The following is a 14426-nucleotide window of genomic DNA, read 5'->3' as shown; positions in this document are numbered from 1 at the left end:
TGTACACGTTACTGGGGGTTACCGTTATGTTCAATCATGCTATATCATCAAATGACTGTACAGTTGTGTTATGAGTGAGTGAGTGAGTAAGTATGATTGTACGCCGCTTTCCAGCAATATCACAGACATAGGCACTTGTTTTCTGTGAAGACGGTCACCGACTTGCCCTTCAGAAAAATGGCAAAGAAACCAGGTAAGAGCAGGTAAACAGCAGCCAGTTCTCTTAAATTTGAGGGTTTGGCAGCCATAGATAGGTCCCAAAGGCCGTATGTTTGGTGTTGTGCCATTGAGGCTCCCCACCCAGTAGTTGATGCATCTTTTGTGATCTGCACGGATTCTGGTCTTCACGACACGCTCATTCCATGTTTGTAATGGCGCAACCGACCAATGCAGTTTATCGATGGGAAGCAAATCATCCCACCATTGTCGGCAAGCCAATAGTCTGCGAGCATTCATCAGTAGTAAATTAGCAGGCAGAAAAACCTTGGACATGATCATTTTCTGGCTAATGGTGCGTGCAAGACGTCTTGCAGTACATTGTGCTGCGAGCATTCCTCAGTGGTAACTTACTGGCTAGAATAAACTTGGACATGCTCACTGCTTGGCCGGCTCGTGAAGATCCGGGTTAGAATAGGTACGTTTGCCGTAACATGCGACTATGCGTGTCGTAGATCGATGCTAATGTTATCGACCACTGTAATGTCTGGTCCAGACTCTATTATTTACAGACCGTCGTCATAAAGCTGGAATATTGCTGAGTGTGGCGTTAAACAACAAACAAACAGATCACTGCTTGGCCACTGGTGCGCGCAAGACATCTAGCGATACATTGTTCTGTAAGCGTACCTCATTTAAAATGTAGCGGGTACATTGGCTTCCTTCAAATCAACAGACAAATTTGTTAATAGCTTGAACGAGTTGTAATGGAGTGCCAATGCTTTCATATATGAACTTTGGTGCATCACAATGTAAATTCACTTAATGTTGAACTGTAATCAGTCTTAATTTTGATTCTTTCTTCGGTATCATACCTAAAGGTGACACACACCATGGTTTACAAAGAACAGGTTCGATAGCACCTTGTAGGTGTCAAAAAGCAACACATCTGTTTCGGCAAAACAACGGTTTGGAAAAGGAAATGGCTCTGGTACACCATTAGCAACCCAATCCACGATCAAGGTAATCGGTCTACCTGTCAAGTTGATCCATTCATAAACTTTTGTAGTCAACGATTCATCGTTATTAATTTCTGGTTCCTGATTGGCAGTGAAAACAATAACCACGCACAGCCATATCGAAAGTCATTTTGTATTAGCTGTTACATGCCGTTCTTGTGTAGCGAACCAGCGGAGAGCATTAATGTTTTGATAGCGAAAACAATCTTCGTCCTCGACCTCAGCCACGTGGAGCATTAAACACGTCCAAGATGTCCGCTCAACCAATGTTTTTGTACTGGAACAAAGCTGTTAATTATATTTCAATACTTTCTGTTTTGAAAATCGATTGTCCAGCCATTAAAGATTTATACTGCTCAGAAAGGTTCAGCCTCATCGTGTAAGCGTCTCATCAAGGCTGTTTTGATCATTAGCAAAGCTTCGTTTGAAGGCGGACTATCCGCGCCGCGTCAAAGCTTCCAAGAGTGTTTCAACACATCGTAAAGTTGATAGAAAAGAATTAACTGTTAACTTAGTGGTAGCTCGGGGGCAGGACAACTTCGGAATGGCCAGGAGTCCGAACTTGACCACACAGAAGGAAGCGAGCTACAAAAACATGTTTTATATCACTGGAAAGATCTCGAAGAGACGAATCCAAATAATGCGTGTCCCAGTGTGGTCACATGTTCAGAAGCGCACAAATTTGCTCAGAAAATGCATTACTGCAGAAATTTCTGGCAGAAATGGTTTTCTACAGACATTTCTGGCAGAATTTATTCATTCCTGCTGAAATAACTGGCAAATGTATTTCTGCAGCAATATCAAGCATCAATCTTTGGAGAGTTTAAATTGAATTCAGCTATTGAAGATATTTATCGTGTTGGTATTATGTTTACCAAATGTATCAAGAAAAGTTGACGTCACTTGAATGAAACAATGGAACAATTTGTTGGCCTCATAACTTTGTATACTAGACAGATGCAAATCCTGGAACCTTGAGCTTAACCTATAATAATCTAAATTGTTTTGAGAATTTCAGTGACCATCTTCAATGGCCTTTTTACGACTTTGAATATGAATGTGATTCTCAAAAAATAAATTTCATAATTATTCCTTGGGGCCAACCAAATATATAATCTCCAGTTGGAATTCAAAGAAACAACCTGCATGAGATATATGGTTCCCTGGAAGTAGAACAAAAATAGAACACAACCAAGATTTGACGATATAACTGCATATATTGTTTCATAAATCTCATCATATATATATATACAATTCTAAATACACAGCTTTACAAAGATACAAAAACATACAAAGTACAAAACTCCTGCAATGCAATCCTCGGCAATATCTCAGCCACAAAGCTTAGACAAAAAATATGTACATTTCAGCAATATTTGCTGTTCCTTCTTTATTGTTCTGATACCGAGGTTTGTCTTTGGTGCTTTGTCAGAGTGTTCTGAAAGTAATGAAAATAAATGTAAAAAATATAAGAACATAATTCAAATGACAGGCAAATCACAGTGCATCCATAAAATAAAAGCATAGAAAGTAACCTCATGAAGTTGAGACGTTTCTCTGCCCACATTACACATATTCTACATATTTCAAAAGAAATGCATTTATTGAAATTACCTTTGATTGCTTTTGCAGTTTTTTATTGTTCTTCTCTATTGTCTCTTGAACTTTAGTTGGGAGGGTTGTCGCTTCCCTTGGGGCAGGCATGAAGGGCTGGAAGTCTGATAGCTTGATGGTGGGTGTCCGGATGTCCCCCATCTGTCTAAGGTAGGACATCCACAACAAGCTATCCTCTGCAGACAACCTGGTAGACGACACCCATTTGGCCAAGTCTTTCTCAATGGCCTTACAGGTGTCGTCTACCTTTTGCCTGTCCAGTCTTACTGGTGTCAGTGTAGTTCGGTCAACATTGACATCCAATGTTAACCTCCTATACTGTTCACTTTTCACTGGCCAATCTTTGTAAAAAATGCAGACCTCAGATCCATCCATTCGAAACACAAAAGCACGTGCCTCCTTGTGGCCTTTTGGTGAATCCGAGTCCACAAACAATTGCCTAATGTCCCAAACCCCTTCCAGTGCAGTCGTTGTTGGTCTTGGGTCATTTGTACTGCAAGGACTTGAAGGAGGGCATCGCGGGTTGTTGCAGGCTTCTGTCTTAGCTCCCTTGCAAATACACTAAACAGTTGATCCACATCTTCATGCGTGTGCCCACCATGAGAAGAAAGTTTCACCTGAAAATAGTATTTACATTAATATTACCACTATGAAAACAAATCAAATTGTACAAAACTTGTTTATTTACAGAATACTGATTTTGGTATTGAGTATATTGAGAGAAAAATCAATTTTGTGCAATTTTCAAGTTTCAACATTGTGTGCAGATTCCTTTTTACTTGGGACGAGCAATTGGACATGAAATACTTTTGCTTCAAAACAATTATAATGTGGTTTAAAACAATTTACATAAATTATAAAAATATTAACCTCATGTAATTTCAGCATTTACTTTGAATTTTATAGTATAGCCTCAAGGAATACATCCTTTTTTTCAAAGGCTTTTACATTTATATATTTTGAATGTCCATTAATGTAGAAATACATATATAAGGGTTTGAAATTAATTTATATTCTCACTAGTTCACATAAATGATCTGCTGCGGAGTTGCCATGTACCTTATGGTAAAACAAAAAGAAATGGCACTGGTCCTTGCTGATTTTACTAGTCACCGATTAGAAAATGTATATAAATTTCAAACCCTGTATGTCAGTGGCTCGTTTCCAATCATTGGTCTGATGTTTGAATACTGCCAATTTGCACGTTTGTATAAATAGTTGGTCGCAGTCTTTCCTATGTCAGAACATTCACTTTTGCATATTATAGGGTCAGTTTTATGTATAAAATTTCGAAAGAAATGGGGTGTAAAAGTGTTATCCTGTGACATTGTCATATTTGTCACATTGAAAAATCCACTTTCGAAAATCAATAGCATATGTATGTAAATATAACACAAAAAGCACATACCTTTTTGAAGATTATTAACTTGACCAACAATGAAAAAAACACAAGACCGTCTTGTTTTTATTGTCTTTTGGAGAATTGTCCGCTTGCAAGTATAAAGTTTCTGGCAATTGTCCATCGTTCATCTGAAAATCATATTTATTTAAATAAATACTATTTTTATGCTACCTGTATAGTAAATAAACAAAACCAGGAATTATTATCTGAGGCATACTAGAACCATTACATTGTCAGAAATTATAACCACAATCGTCTAAATGACACTTGAGAGATATTTATTAGTAATTACCTGTGTAATCCTGTGGAGGGCATCTAATAGCACTGTGCAGGTGACATTTGCACAAAACCTGTGACCTAACCTGTACAAAACAGAAGATGCAGACGACTTCCTGGAGACACTTGACATGCTGACGAGTGCATATATATATATATAGTTATATATATAAAGTTAAATATGAAGGTAGAGAGAAAATACATAAACTATATTAAACAAAACGATTAGTTACTACTTTGCCATTTCTTATTATATTGGCTCATATCTCATGTGTATTTCTTTAGGAGCTGTTTCGGCTGCAAGATCAGTGGACACACCATGCATGTCTCTGGCAGAGACCTCTCCTACAGATGTACAACCCCTTAATTTTAAGGCTACAGTAATGGTAACATGTTTATATTTTTTTAGCCAGACTATTTCCCTTGTAAATTTCCTCTCCAGGGCCCACTTGCACAAAGCGATCTTAGCGCTACAACTATTGTAAGCCTATGTTCAAGTATGGGAGTTACGATCATCTTAGCTCTAAGATCGCTTTGTGCAAGTGGGCCAAGGAAAGAGCGATTGGAAGGTTCATAGATTCAAATATCATACAGGAAGACCTCAACAACCCCGACCACCCCTGAATTTCAAATACTGTAAAGCAGTTTAAGAAAAATCTTTTACAAAATATATGTGCACCAATCCAGTTCGATGGACAATAATTTCTGTCTTATTTCCAGCACTTTTGATATATCACATATAATGTTTCGTTTTATTTTTTGTCTAGGTATTTCACAACCTGCACCCGAAAGCTGGTAAAAGTGAGACAGCCGTTCTTTGCAGTGCAGATAATAAATGGAGAAAGCAGTGCCAGGCGGCAGTGAAACCAACAGAGACATACCCTATTTTCCATGTGGCCTCACAAGGGGGTTATGTACCATAACAATATTCCATGAGTATTTCAATGATCATGTTATGTATTACAATTCTATCAGTGTGATGCATAGTTTTGAACACATGTACTCATGGAAAACGATTGCATTATTGGACATGCTAATTAGAAAACCCAAATGAAGCTAGTGTAGCAGGTGGCTTACATATTATTTTTCACATTTTCTCTTGTATTCTTTAAGACATGTAATGCATGTTAAGATGTATGCATTCGTTGATTTTTACTGAATATGTTTTGAATCTTCTTTCCAGCACCGTTTTGGTGGTCGTTTCAAAGTTCAGCTAGCAGTAGCTACGACGTCAGACGGATGTTATCGTCTCATCCTTGATATCATGGAATTATTCAGCCTTGGTAAACTTAAGGAGCCAAGGAATACAAAAGTCAACACATGTCTTTTCTTGGTGACTGCTTCATTTAAAGATGAGGCTTATAGTAAGCTAACATATTTTAGAAATGGTGCTATATATCTCCAAAGAAGAATTAAACCATCAACTGAAACAGATTAAACAAGAAAACAAGGTAAGGGCAGAATCAGATCTTTGTCATTTAAACACTCTCACTCACTAACTCACTCACTCAAGGAACTTCAACATGAGAATCATTTCTATATTTTTTTGGTGATAATTATCATTAGTATGAAAATGAAAATGTATATTATATTTGAAGGGAACTAGAAACAATCAGGAGGCAGCTGCTGATGTATTAGTGCTGAAAGAACAACTGAAAGAGAAGGACACTTTGATTCAGGAGCTGAGGACACAGAACCAAGTTCTAATACAGGAACTGCATAAAATGGTTTGTTGCGTTACTCTGGTGTTTAGTTAGACTTGGTTAATGCACCTTCATTCCTACCCTGTTTGGACTCCGGGCTTGTTTGGACTGATCTATGCTGGTCGATTTGGGTGACTACTTAGTTTGTGTGGTCAGACTGTGTGACTTTGTTGATTGTGTGTCATCGTATCCCAATCATGCCAGTAGGGTGAATTGTTGCTCATAACATCAATCACTAGATTGTCAAGAACAAGCTGGATTATTGCTGAGTGCAGTGTTAAGCAACAACACAAAAATAGGAACAAAAACGTTAATTCTGGAGGTCCTCCCACTTTATCAACAATTTACTCATGTGTTAATTTCAGGAAATGGAGAAATCACAGCAGCTTCAAAGATGTCAGGATCAGGATAAAGCACAGAAGATTCAGGGATTGCAGGAGTTGGAAGAATCACGGGAAATGCAAAGATTGCCTGAGCTGGATGTGAGTATCATTCTTATTTTAGACTCTACATTGTTTACCTATGTAAAATCAGAAGACTTTTTCTTCTATAGTATTTATAGGCAGGGCTACTCACATTAAATTTAGAGGCAAGCATTAATTTGGTGATGCATTACTTACAGATACAGATTTAATGACATAATTATCATGAAAAGTAAAATACAACAATATAATAAATATATGTTCTTATAACAACATGGATATGCATGATTGGCTGGTGGTTATCATAAGATCATGTTTAACATGCACCTATTTGGAGGAGTTTTACACATAATTTATTATTATCACACACATTGTTTATTTCATGCCTTTCTGGTGAATTTGTTTAATGATTTTTTTCACAATATATAACATCTCAATCAATTGTTTTAGTGGTGTTTGTTCATTATGTATATCATGACAATTCGTTTGTGTCGGATTGTGTTATTTAATGTCACAATATTAAATATTCGCAATATTAAAGCCATTTGAAGACTGCCTGGTCCGGTGATTGATGTTATGAGCAACAATCCATGCCACCATGCCGTGACAATGTCAACATAGGTTGCTTTGGACCAATTCTAACATGAAATTACCAAGTTCAGTAGCATAAGAGCTCTGTTATATTTACCAGCGAATGATCAAGTTTGGTTATTCTGCTACATTGACGTGTTATAATTTACCAGCGAATGATCAAGATTGGTTTTTCCCCTGCATTGACATGTTATATTTACTGACGGATGACCAAGACTGGGTATTCTCCTGCATTGACGTGTTATATTTACTGACAGATGATCAAGACTGGTTATTCTCCTGCATTGACATGTTATATTTACTGACGGATGATCAAAACTGGGTATTCTGCTGCATTGACGTGTTATATTTACCAGCGGATGATCAAGATCGGTTATTCTTCTGCATTGACGTGTTATAATTTACCAGCGAATGATCAAGACTGGATATTTTCCTGTATCGACGTGTTATATTTACCAGCGTATGATCAAGACTGGGTATTCTCCCGTATTGATGTGTTATATTTACCAGCGGATGATCAAGTCTGGGTATTCTCCTGCATTGACGTGTTAAAATTTACCAAAGGAAGATCAAGACTGCTTATTCTCCTGCACTGACGTGTTATATTTACAAACAGATAATCAAGACTGGTTATTCTCCTGCATTGACATGTTATATTTACCAGCGGATGATCAAGACTGGTTATTCTCCTGCACTGACGTGTTAAAATTGACCAGCAGATGTTCAGATTGGTTATTCTCCTACTTTGACGTGTCATATTTACCAGCAGATATCAAGACTGTTTTTTCTGCTGCATTGACTTGTAATATTTACCAGTGGATTATCAAGACTGGTAATGCTTCTGCACTGAAGTATTTTATTTACCAGCGGATGATCAAGACTGGTTATTCTCCTGCACTGACATGTTATAATTTACCAACAGATATTCAAAATGGTTACTCTCCTGCTTTGATGTGCCATATTTACCAGCGGATGATCAAGGTTGGTGGCAGTCGTGAAGAGCAACCTCCCCGTGGTGAGTGCTGGGTAACGCTCATAGTTCTTCCCCCGTGTGGAATCGGGGCAGAATGTTTCCACAGCACCTCATTGCTGGTCGTAAAAGGCGGCCGAATTGGGCAACCTGTTTGCCGTGAGTTGCGCCCCTGTGTCGGTGGAGGAAGGGAATCTGGTGGTTGAGGGCACTGGAGCCAGGAACAGTGTTCCTTTGCCCAACACACCACTTTGACCCTCACTTCACCTAGACGGGTGGTAGAATCAATCGGCTGGTCACGCCATGCCCTGTGCACGGAAAAATGTCCCCTCAGACATATCCTCTACAACCGTTTTTTTTTATATGATTTATGATCATATACTTATGCATATGTAAATATTGCCTAGAGTCCTATGCCAGAAGGCGGTGGCTCATGGGCCATATCTCCAATGTTCTGTCATGTGCCGAACCAGCTGGACATTTCTTTTGATAGACAAATGTAGCTATTCGCGTTGTATTTGCTGGAGTATACCACCCCTATAGCCCTGGTGTTGCAACCTGGCTTCCACTGCAATATTGTCCTTGTTGACACTCGGTGGCGAGTAGGGAGCAGGTGTGCTGAACATTATTAATTTACCATGGCTACCAACACTCACTCTGGTTCAAAGACTAATAAACGTAGACATCTTTCTCTGTCTTCTGATGATGAAGTATCTCCAACAATTCCAGATTCTTGGCCAAGATTTTTGGTCATCGAAAGTGCGGATGGAAGTCCACTGAAATTAAATCCCTTTGCTTTCTCTAAGGGCATCACATGTGTCTGTGGAGAGGTGAAGAACGTCACACGGCTTCGTTCTGGTTCACTACTTGTGGAATGTGCAAAGAGGCAGCAATCCGTTAACCTGTTAGGATTAAAGCAGTTTGTTAACACTCCGGTTGCTGTCACAGAGCACAGGACACTGAACTCTTGCAGAGGTATCGGCCGAGACCGTGCTTGTTGTCTGGCATATATGACAGAGGAAGAAATTGTGAATGAATTGAAACAACAAGGAGTTACTGCTGTGAAACGTTTCACAAGAAAACAAGACACTGACATTTTCAAAACAAATACATATCTTTTTACATTTGGACTTACGTCATTTCCTAAATCTATTAAAGCTGGTTACTTCAATATCGGAGTCGAGGTATATGTACCCAATCCACTCCGATGTTTCAAATGCCAAGACTTTAGACACGGTGCCAAATCCTGCACTCGTAAAACAGTATGTTCCCGTTGCAGTGGGCCTCACGAGAGCACCGAGTGCACAAGATATATCAAATGCTCCAACTGCAATGGTGAACATTTGGCATCATCCAAATCCTACCCCAAGTTTGAACTAGAATCAAAGATTCTTAAAATCAAAATTACCAATAACATCGCTTACCATGAAGCCAAAATACTTATACCCACACAGTCTCCAGTTCCTTCCAATCGAACATATTCTGCTGCTGTTTCTACCTCTGCTTCAGCTCCTGTTACAAAAGTTTCCACCTCATGCCAGACAGCCATCACTTGGGTGAAAAATGAGCAGATGATAGTTGATGAACTCACTCAAACCTCTCAAAATGCGCACAATTTAAACACATCATTTTCACAGGCAGTAGATCCAGACTTTGTGACAACCTCTAATCCAACAGTAAAACCAGACCCAAATCCAGCAACAGTCAGTGGTGATGCCCATCTGACTAAAAGGGAGAAAAAAACAGCTGCGAAGGGCAAAGGCTCTCCGGCATTTAGAGGTACATTCTACCTTGTCAACACCTGTGACGGTTCATAATGCTTTTGGACCTCTTGATATGGAGGTCACTCCCTCACAGCCAGTTCATGGCGGTGGACATGCTTCCGTTCAAGATCCCTGGTTGAACCACCATAAACAGCTCTCTTAACTTAATACAATGGAATTGCAAAGGACTGAGGACCAATTTTAGTGATCTACAATTATTGTCGCAAGATTTTAAACCATCAGCTTTTAGTTTACAAGAGACATACTTGAAGAATACAGATACATTTGATATTCGTCAGTAGATTCTTACCATTCGTTTTCAACTGAAGGTGTTAAAGCCACTGGTGGTGCTTCTATTTTGGTGAGGCAGGATGTCATCCATAGCCCTGTTCCTCTTAAATGCAACCTTCAAGCTGTTGCAGTTCGTCTTTCTTTGCACATAACCTTTACACTTTGCTCTTTATATATTTCACCATCTTCCTCTCTTCAGCAGTCTGATCTTCAGAATTTGTCCCTAGACCATGTATCATCATGGGTGACTTAAATGCACATAACCCTTTTTGGGGTAGTGCTGATACCAACACTAAGGGGAAGATCCTTGAAGACTTCCTTTCAAATAATGATTTATGTCTATTTAATGATGGATCCTCCACCTATTTACATCCGGCTACGGGCACTTATTCTGCACTTGATCTATCATTTTCAGATCCAAATATTTATAATGAATTTGAATGGTCAGTTCATAATGACCTATGTGGAAGTGATCACTTCCCTACAATACTTTCAGCTTTAACCCGACTGATGATCCACCAGCGCCAAGGTGGAATTTTCATAAGGCAGACTGGTCATTATTTCACTCACTTTGTACTGACAAATTGAAATCTGATGTTTTTATCAATGTCCTTGATCCTCTTCAGTTGTTCTCAGACCAACTGAATACTATAGTTAATGTATCTCTTCCTAAGTCCTCAGTTCGCCAACACATTCGCAAAATGATGATTGAAAACAGGCTAGGAAGTGTAGGAAGAAGGCAGAGAAATATTTTCGCCGGCATCCTACAGTTCATAATGTAAATAATGTGAAAATAAATAGTGCCAAGGCCCGTCGTACTTTTAAACAAAATCGTCGTCAGTCTTGGAAACACTTTGTATCAAGGATAAATTCCCGGACACCAATGACTAAGGTGTGGAACATGATACAGAAAATCAAAGGCAAGGGTGCAAATTCTGGTGTTCATCATCTTAAAAATGGCAATAAGATATTAACTGATAAATATGACATTGCAAATAAGTTGGGTGAAACTTTAGCTAAGAACTCTTCATCATCCTATTATAATCCTCAGTTTCAGAAATATCAACTTCAACAAGAAAAGAAGAAAATTAATTTTAATTCAGATAATGGTGAGGATTACAATGAAGTGTTTTCGCTACATGAGCTCAATACCGCTCTAGGGCAAGCTCATGATACCGCAACAGGAGCTGATAACATCCACTATCATCAACAAACACTTACCCATTTCATGTCTTGAAACACTTTTAAATATCTTTGATAATATTTGGACAACAGGCCACTTCCCTCCTTCTTGGCACAATGCCATTGTTGTTTCAACACCAAAACGTGGCCGGGATCATAGCAATCAATCTAACTATCGACCTATTTCGTTAACTAGCTGTGTTTGTAAAACCATGGAACGCATGGTTAATAATCAACTTGTGTGGTTTTTAGAAACCAATGATCTTATTACAAATATCCAATGTGGTTTCCGCAAAAATCGCAGTACTGTTGACCATCTGGTTCGTTTTGAATCATTTATTAAAATTTCCATTGTAAATAACCAGCATGCTGTATCGATCTTTTTCGATCTTGAAAATGCCTACGATACAACATGGAAATATGGTATTTTAAAATATTTACATGACTTTGGTTTACGAGGCCGTTTGCCTCATTTTATATCGCATCTTTTAACTGACAGACAATTTCAAGTTCGTGTCGGATCAACCCTGTCTGATCATTATAATCAGGACCAGGGGATTCCACAGGGCAGTATTTTGTCTGTCACGTTGTTTAGTATAAAAATAAATAGTCTATCAAAAGTATTAAATGACTCAACCGATGGGTCATTGTTTGTGGATGATTTTAATATTTCATGCCGTGGTAAAAATATGCGTACTATTGAAGGCCAAGTACAGTTGTGTCTTAATAAAATTCATAAATGGTCACTTGAGAATGGCTTTAAATTTTCACAAACCAAGACCAATTGTATACATTTCTGTCGAAAATACAAACCTCATAAAGACCCTGAACTCTTCTTAGATGGCACTCCAATTAAGATTGTTAAAGAAGCCAAATTTTTAGGATTGATTTTCGACCATCATTTAACTTTTTTGCCACATATTAAATATCTGAAGACAAAATGCCTGAAGGCCCTAGATTTGTTAAAAGTCGTCTCAAATTCAAAGTGGGGAGGGGATCAGAAAACCCTTCTCCACTTATATCGATCATTGATCCGTTCTAAATTGGACTATGGCTCCATTGTGTATGCTGGAGCTTGCAAGAGCAATTTAAAAAGCTGGATTCAATCCACCATCAAGGACGACGATTATGTCTTGGTGCTTTTCGAACTTCTCCGGTTGACAGCCTGTACGTGGAGGCTGATGAACCTTCCTTAAAACACCGCCGTATTAAATTGTCTCTTCAATTCATGCAATATATTACTAAATTACGTTCGAGCCCCTCTAATCCTGCTTATGACTCCGTTTTCTACCCCCTCTATGAAAATCTATTTCAGAAGAAACCGAAGCTGATCCTTCCACTTGGAATCCGGCTCAAATCCCATATTACAAATGCAAATCTAGATCTGGATCTTATCTCTCCTTCCCGGCTTTTGTCTACACCTCCCTGGCAGTTGATAAGGCCAGAAGAAGACATTTCACTGACACGCTTTCTAAAATCTGACACAAATCAACTAGTATATCAACAGGAATATTTACAACTGAGAAACAAATATGACACTCACCGTTCAATTTTTACTGATGGGTCCAAGGACGGTGGCAAAGTAGCAAGTGCCACTGTCGTTGGATCCAAAATTATATCACCTAGAATACAAGACAATAGCTCTATTTTCACTGCTGAGGCCAATGCTATCGTTACAGCCTTGATATATATTCAACGGCAGTCTTCATGTAAAGAGTTTATCATTTTTTCGGATTCTATTTCTTGTCTTCAAGCATTAACTAATGTATCTTCAACTCATCCAATTATTTTAATATTTTAGAACTATACAGTGATCTTTCAACTGGCCAATGCGACATCGTCTTTTGTTGGTTGCCGAGCCATGTGGGCATAGCTGGAAATACAATGGCCGATGCTGCTGCAAAGGCGGCGCTCAACAAGTCTGTGACACCACTTCTGATACCATATAGTGATTTGAAACCTGTAATTAGATTATACATCCGTGATCGAATGCAAAAGAAGTGGGACACCCAAGTAGACAATAAATTACATGAAATTAAACCCAATATTGGTTACGCCTCCTTAGGTTGTCAGTCAAGATTTGATGAAGGTTATGCGATGATGTCGTATTGGCCACAGCAGATATACTCATGATTATCTATTGAAAGTTGAGGATCCTCCGTTTTGCATCCCTTGTGATGAAAGAATCACTGTCAAGCATGTCCTGCTTGACTGTATCGATTTTTCCATTTCAAGGGATCAATATTTCAGTGTCAAAACAGTTAAGGACCTTAACTTTTGAAAAGATATAGAACTAATTCTCAAATTTTGATATGTATTTTATGAATCGATAGTGTATGATTATTAACAGAGATTGTTCGTGGCTATGCCCTCGACGGGGGTTGAAGTAGCGTAAAATTATTGTCCCCCTGAGAGGGTATGAAAGACCACCTCTTTCAAAGTATATTTATATCTACCTCTATTTTAACTGCAGAATATTTGTTGATTTTAATCTCTGACTAAACTTGCAACAATCACCTGTAACTTGGGTAAAGGTGTTAATCCTGCTGGGGAACCATTGGTCCCTAGTATAGTGACCTTAACCTTGTTGCTGGTGATCTATAGCCCCATTTTTATATTGTGTCGTATCCAAATAATCAAATAGTTTTAATGTTCTACAACTAGTTTTAAGTCAATCTGTGATATATTGCTAGTTATTACACTGTCCTTCGTCGACAGTTTTTATTAATATTGTCTAACTCGTTCAAGTCACATTATGGCTGAAATATTGCCGACATGACTTTAATTAAACTCACTCACTCAAGATTGGTTATTCTGCTGCATTGACGTGTAATTATATTTACCAGCGAATGATCAATACTGGTTATTCTCCTGTATCGACGTGTTTTATTTACCAGCGTATGATCAAGACTGGGTATTCTCCCGCATGGATGTGTTATATTTACTGACGGATGATCAAGACTGGGTATTCTCCTGCATCAACGTGTTACATTTACCAGCAGATAATCAAGACTGGATATTCTCCTGTATTGACGTG

At 38.5% G+C, this 14426-nt stretch overlaps 1 pseudogene; it reads left to right on the top strand.

The window, feature by feature from the left end:
- The first annotated feature begins 177 nt into the window (after window positions 1-177).
- Window positions 178-9970, top strand: LOC139466988 (uncharacterized; annotated as a pseudogene).
- Window positions 9971-14426: the final 4456 nt, after the last annotated feature.

The sequence above is a fragment of the Haliotis cracherodii genome, unplaced genomic scaffold (assembly GCF_022045235.1).
Source record: "Haliotis cracherodii isolate W230 unplaced genomic scaffold, xgHalCrac1.p SCAF_19, whole genome shotgun sequence".
Taxonomy (NCBI): Eukaryota; Metazoa; Mollusca; class Gastropoda; order Lepetellida; family Haliotidae; genus Haliotis; species Haliotis cracherodii.
Note: the sequence above shows the minus strand (reverse complement) of the source record. Positions and strands in the feature narration are given on the sequence as shown.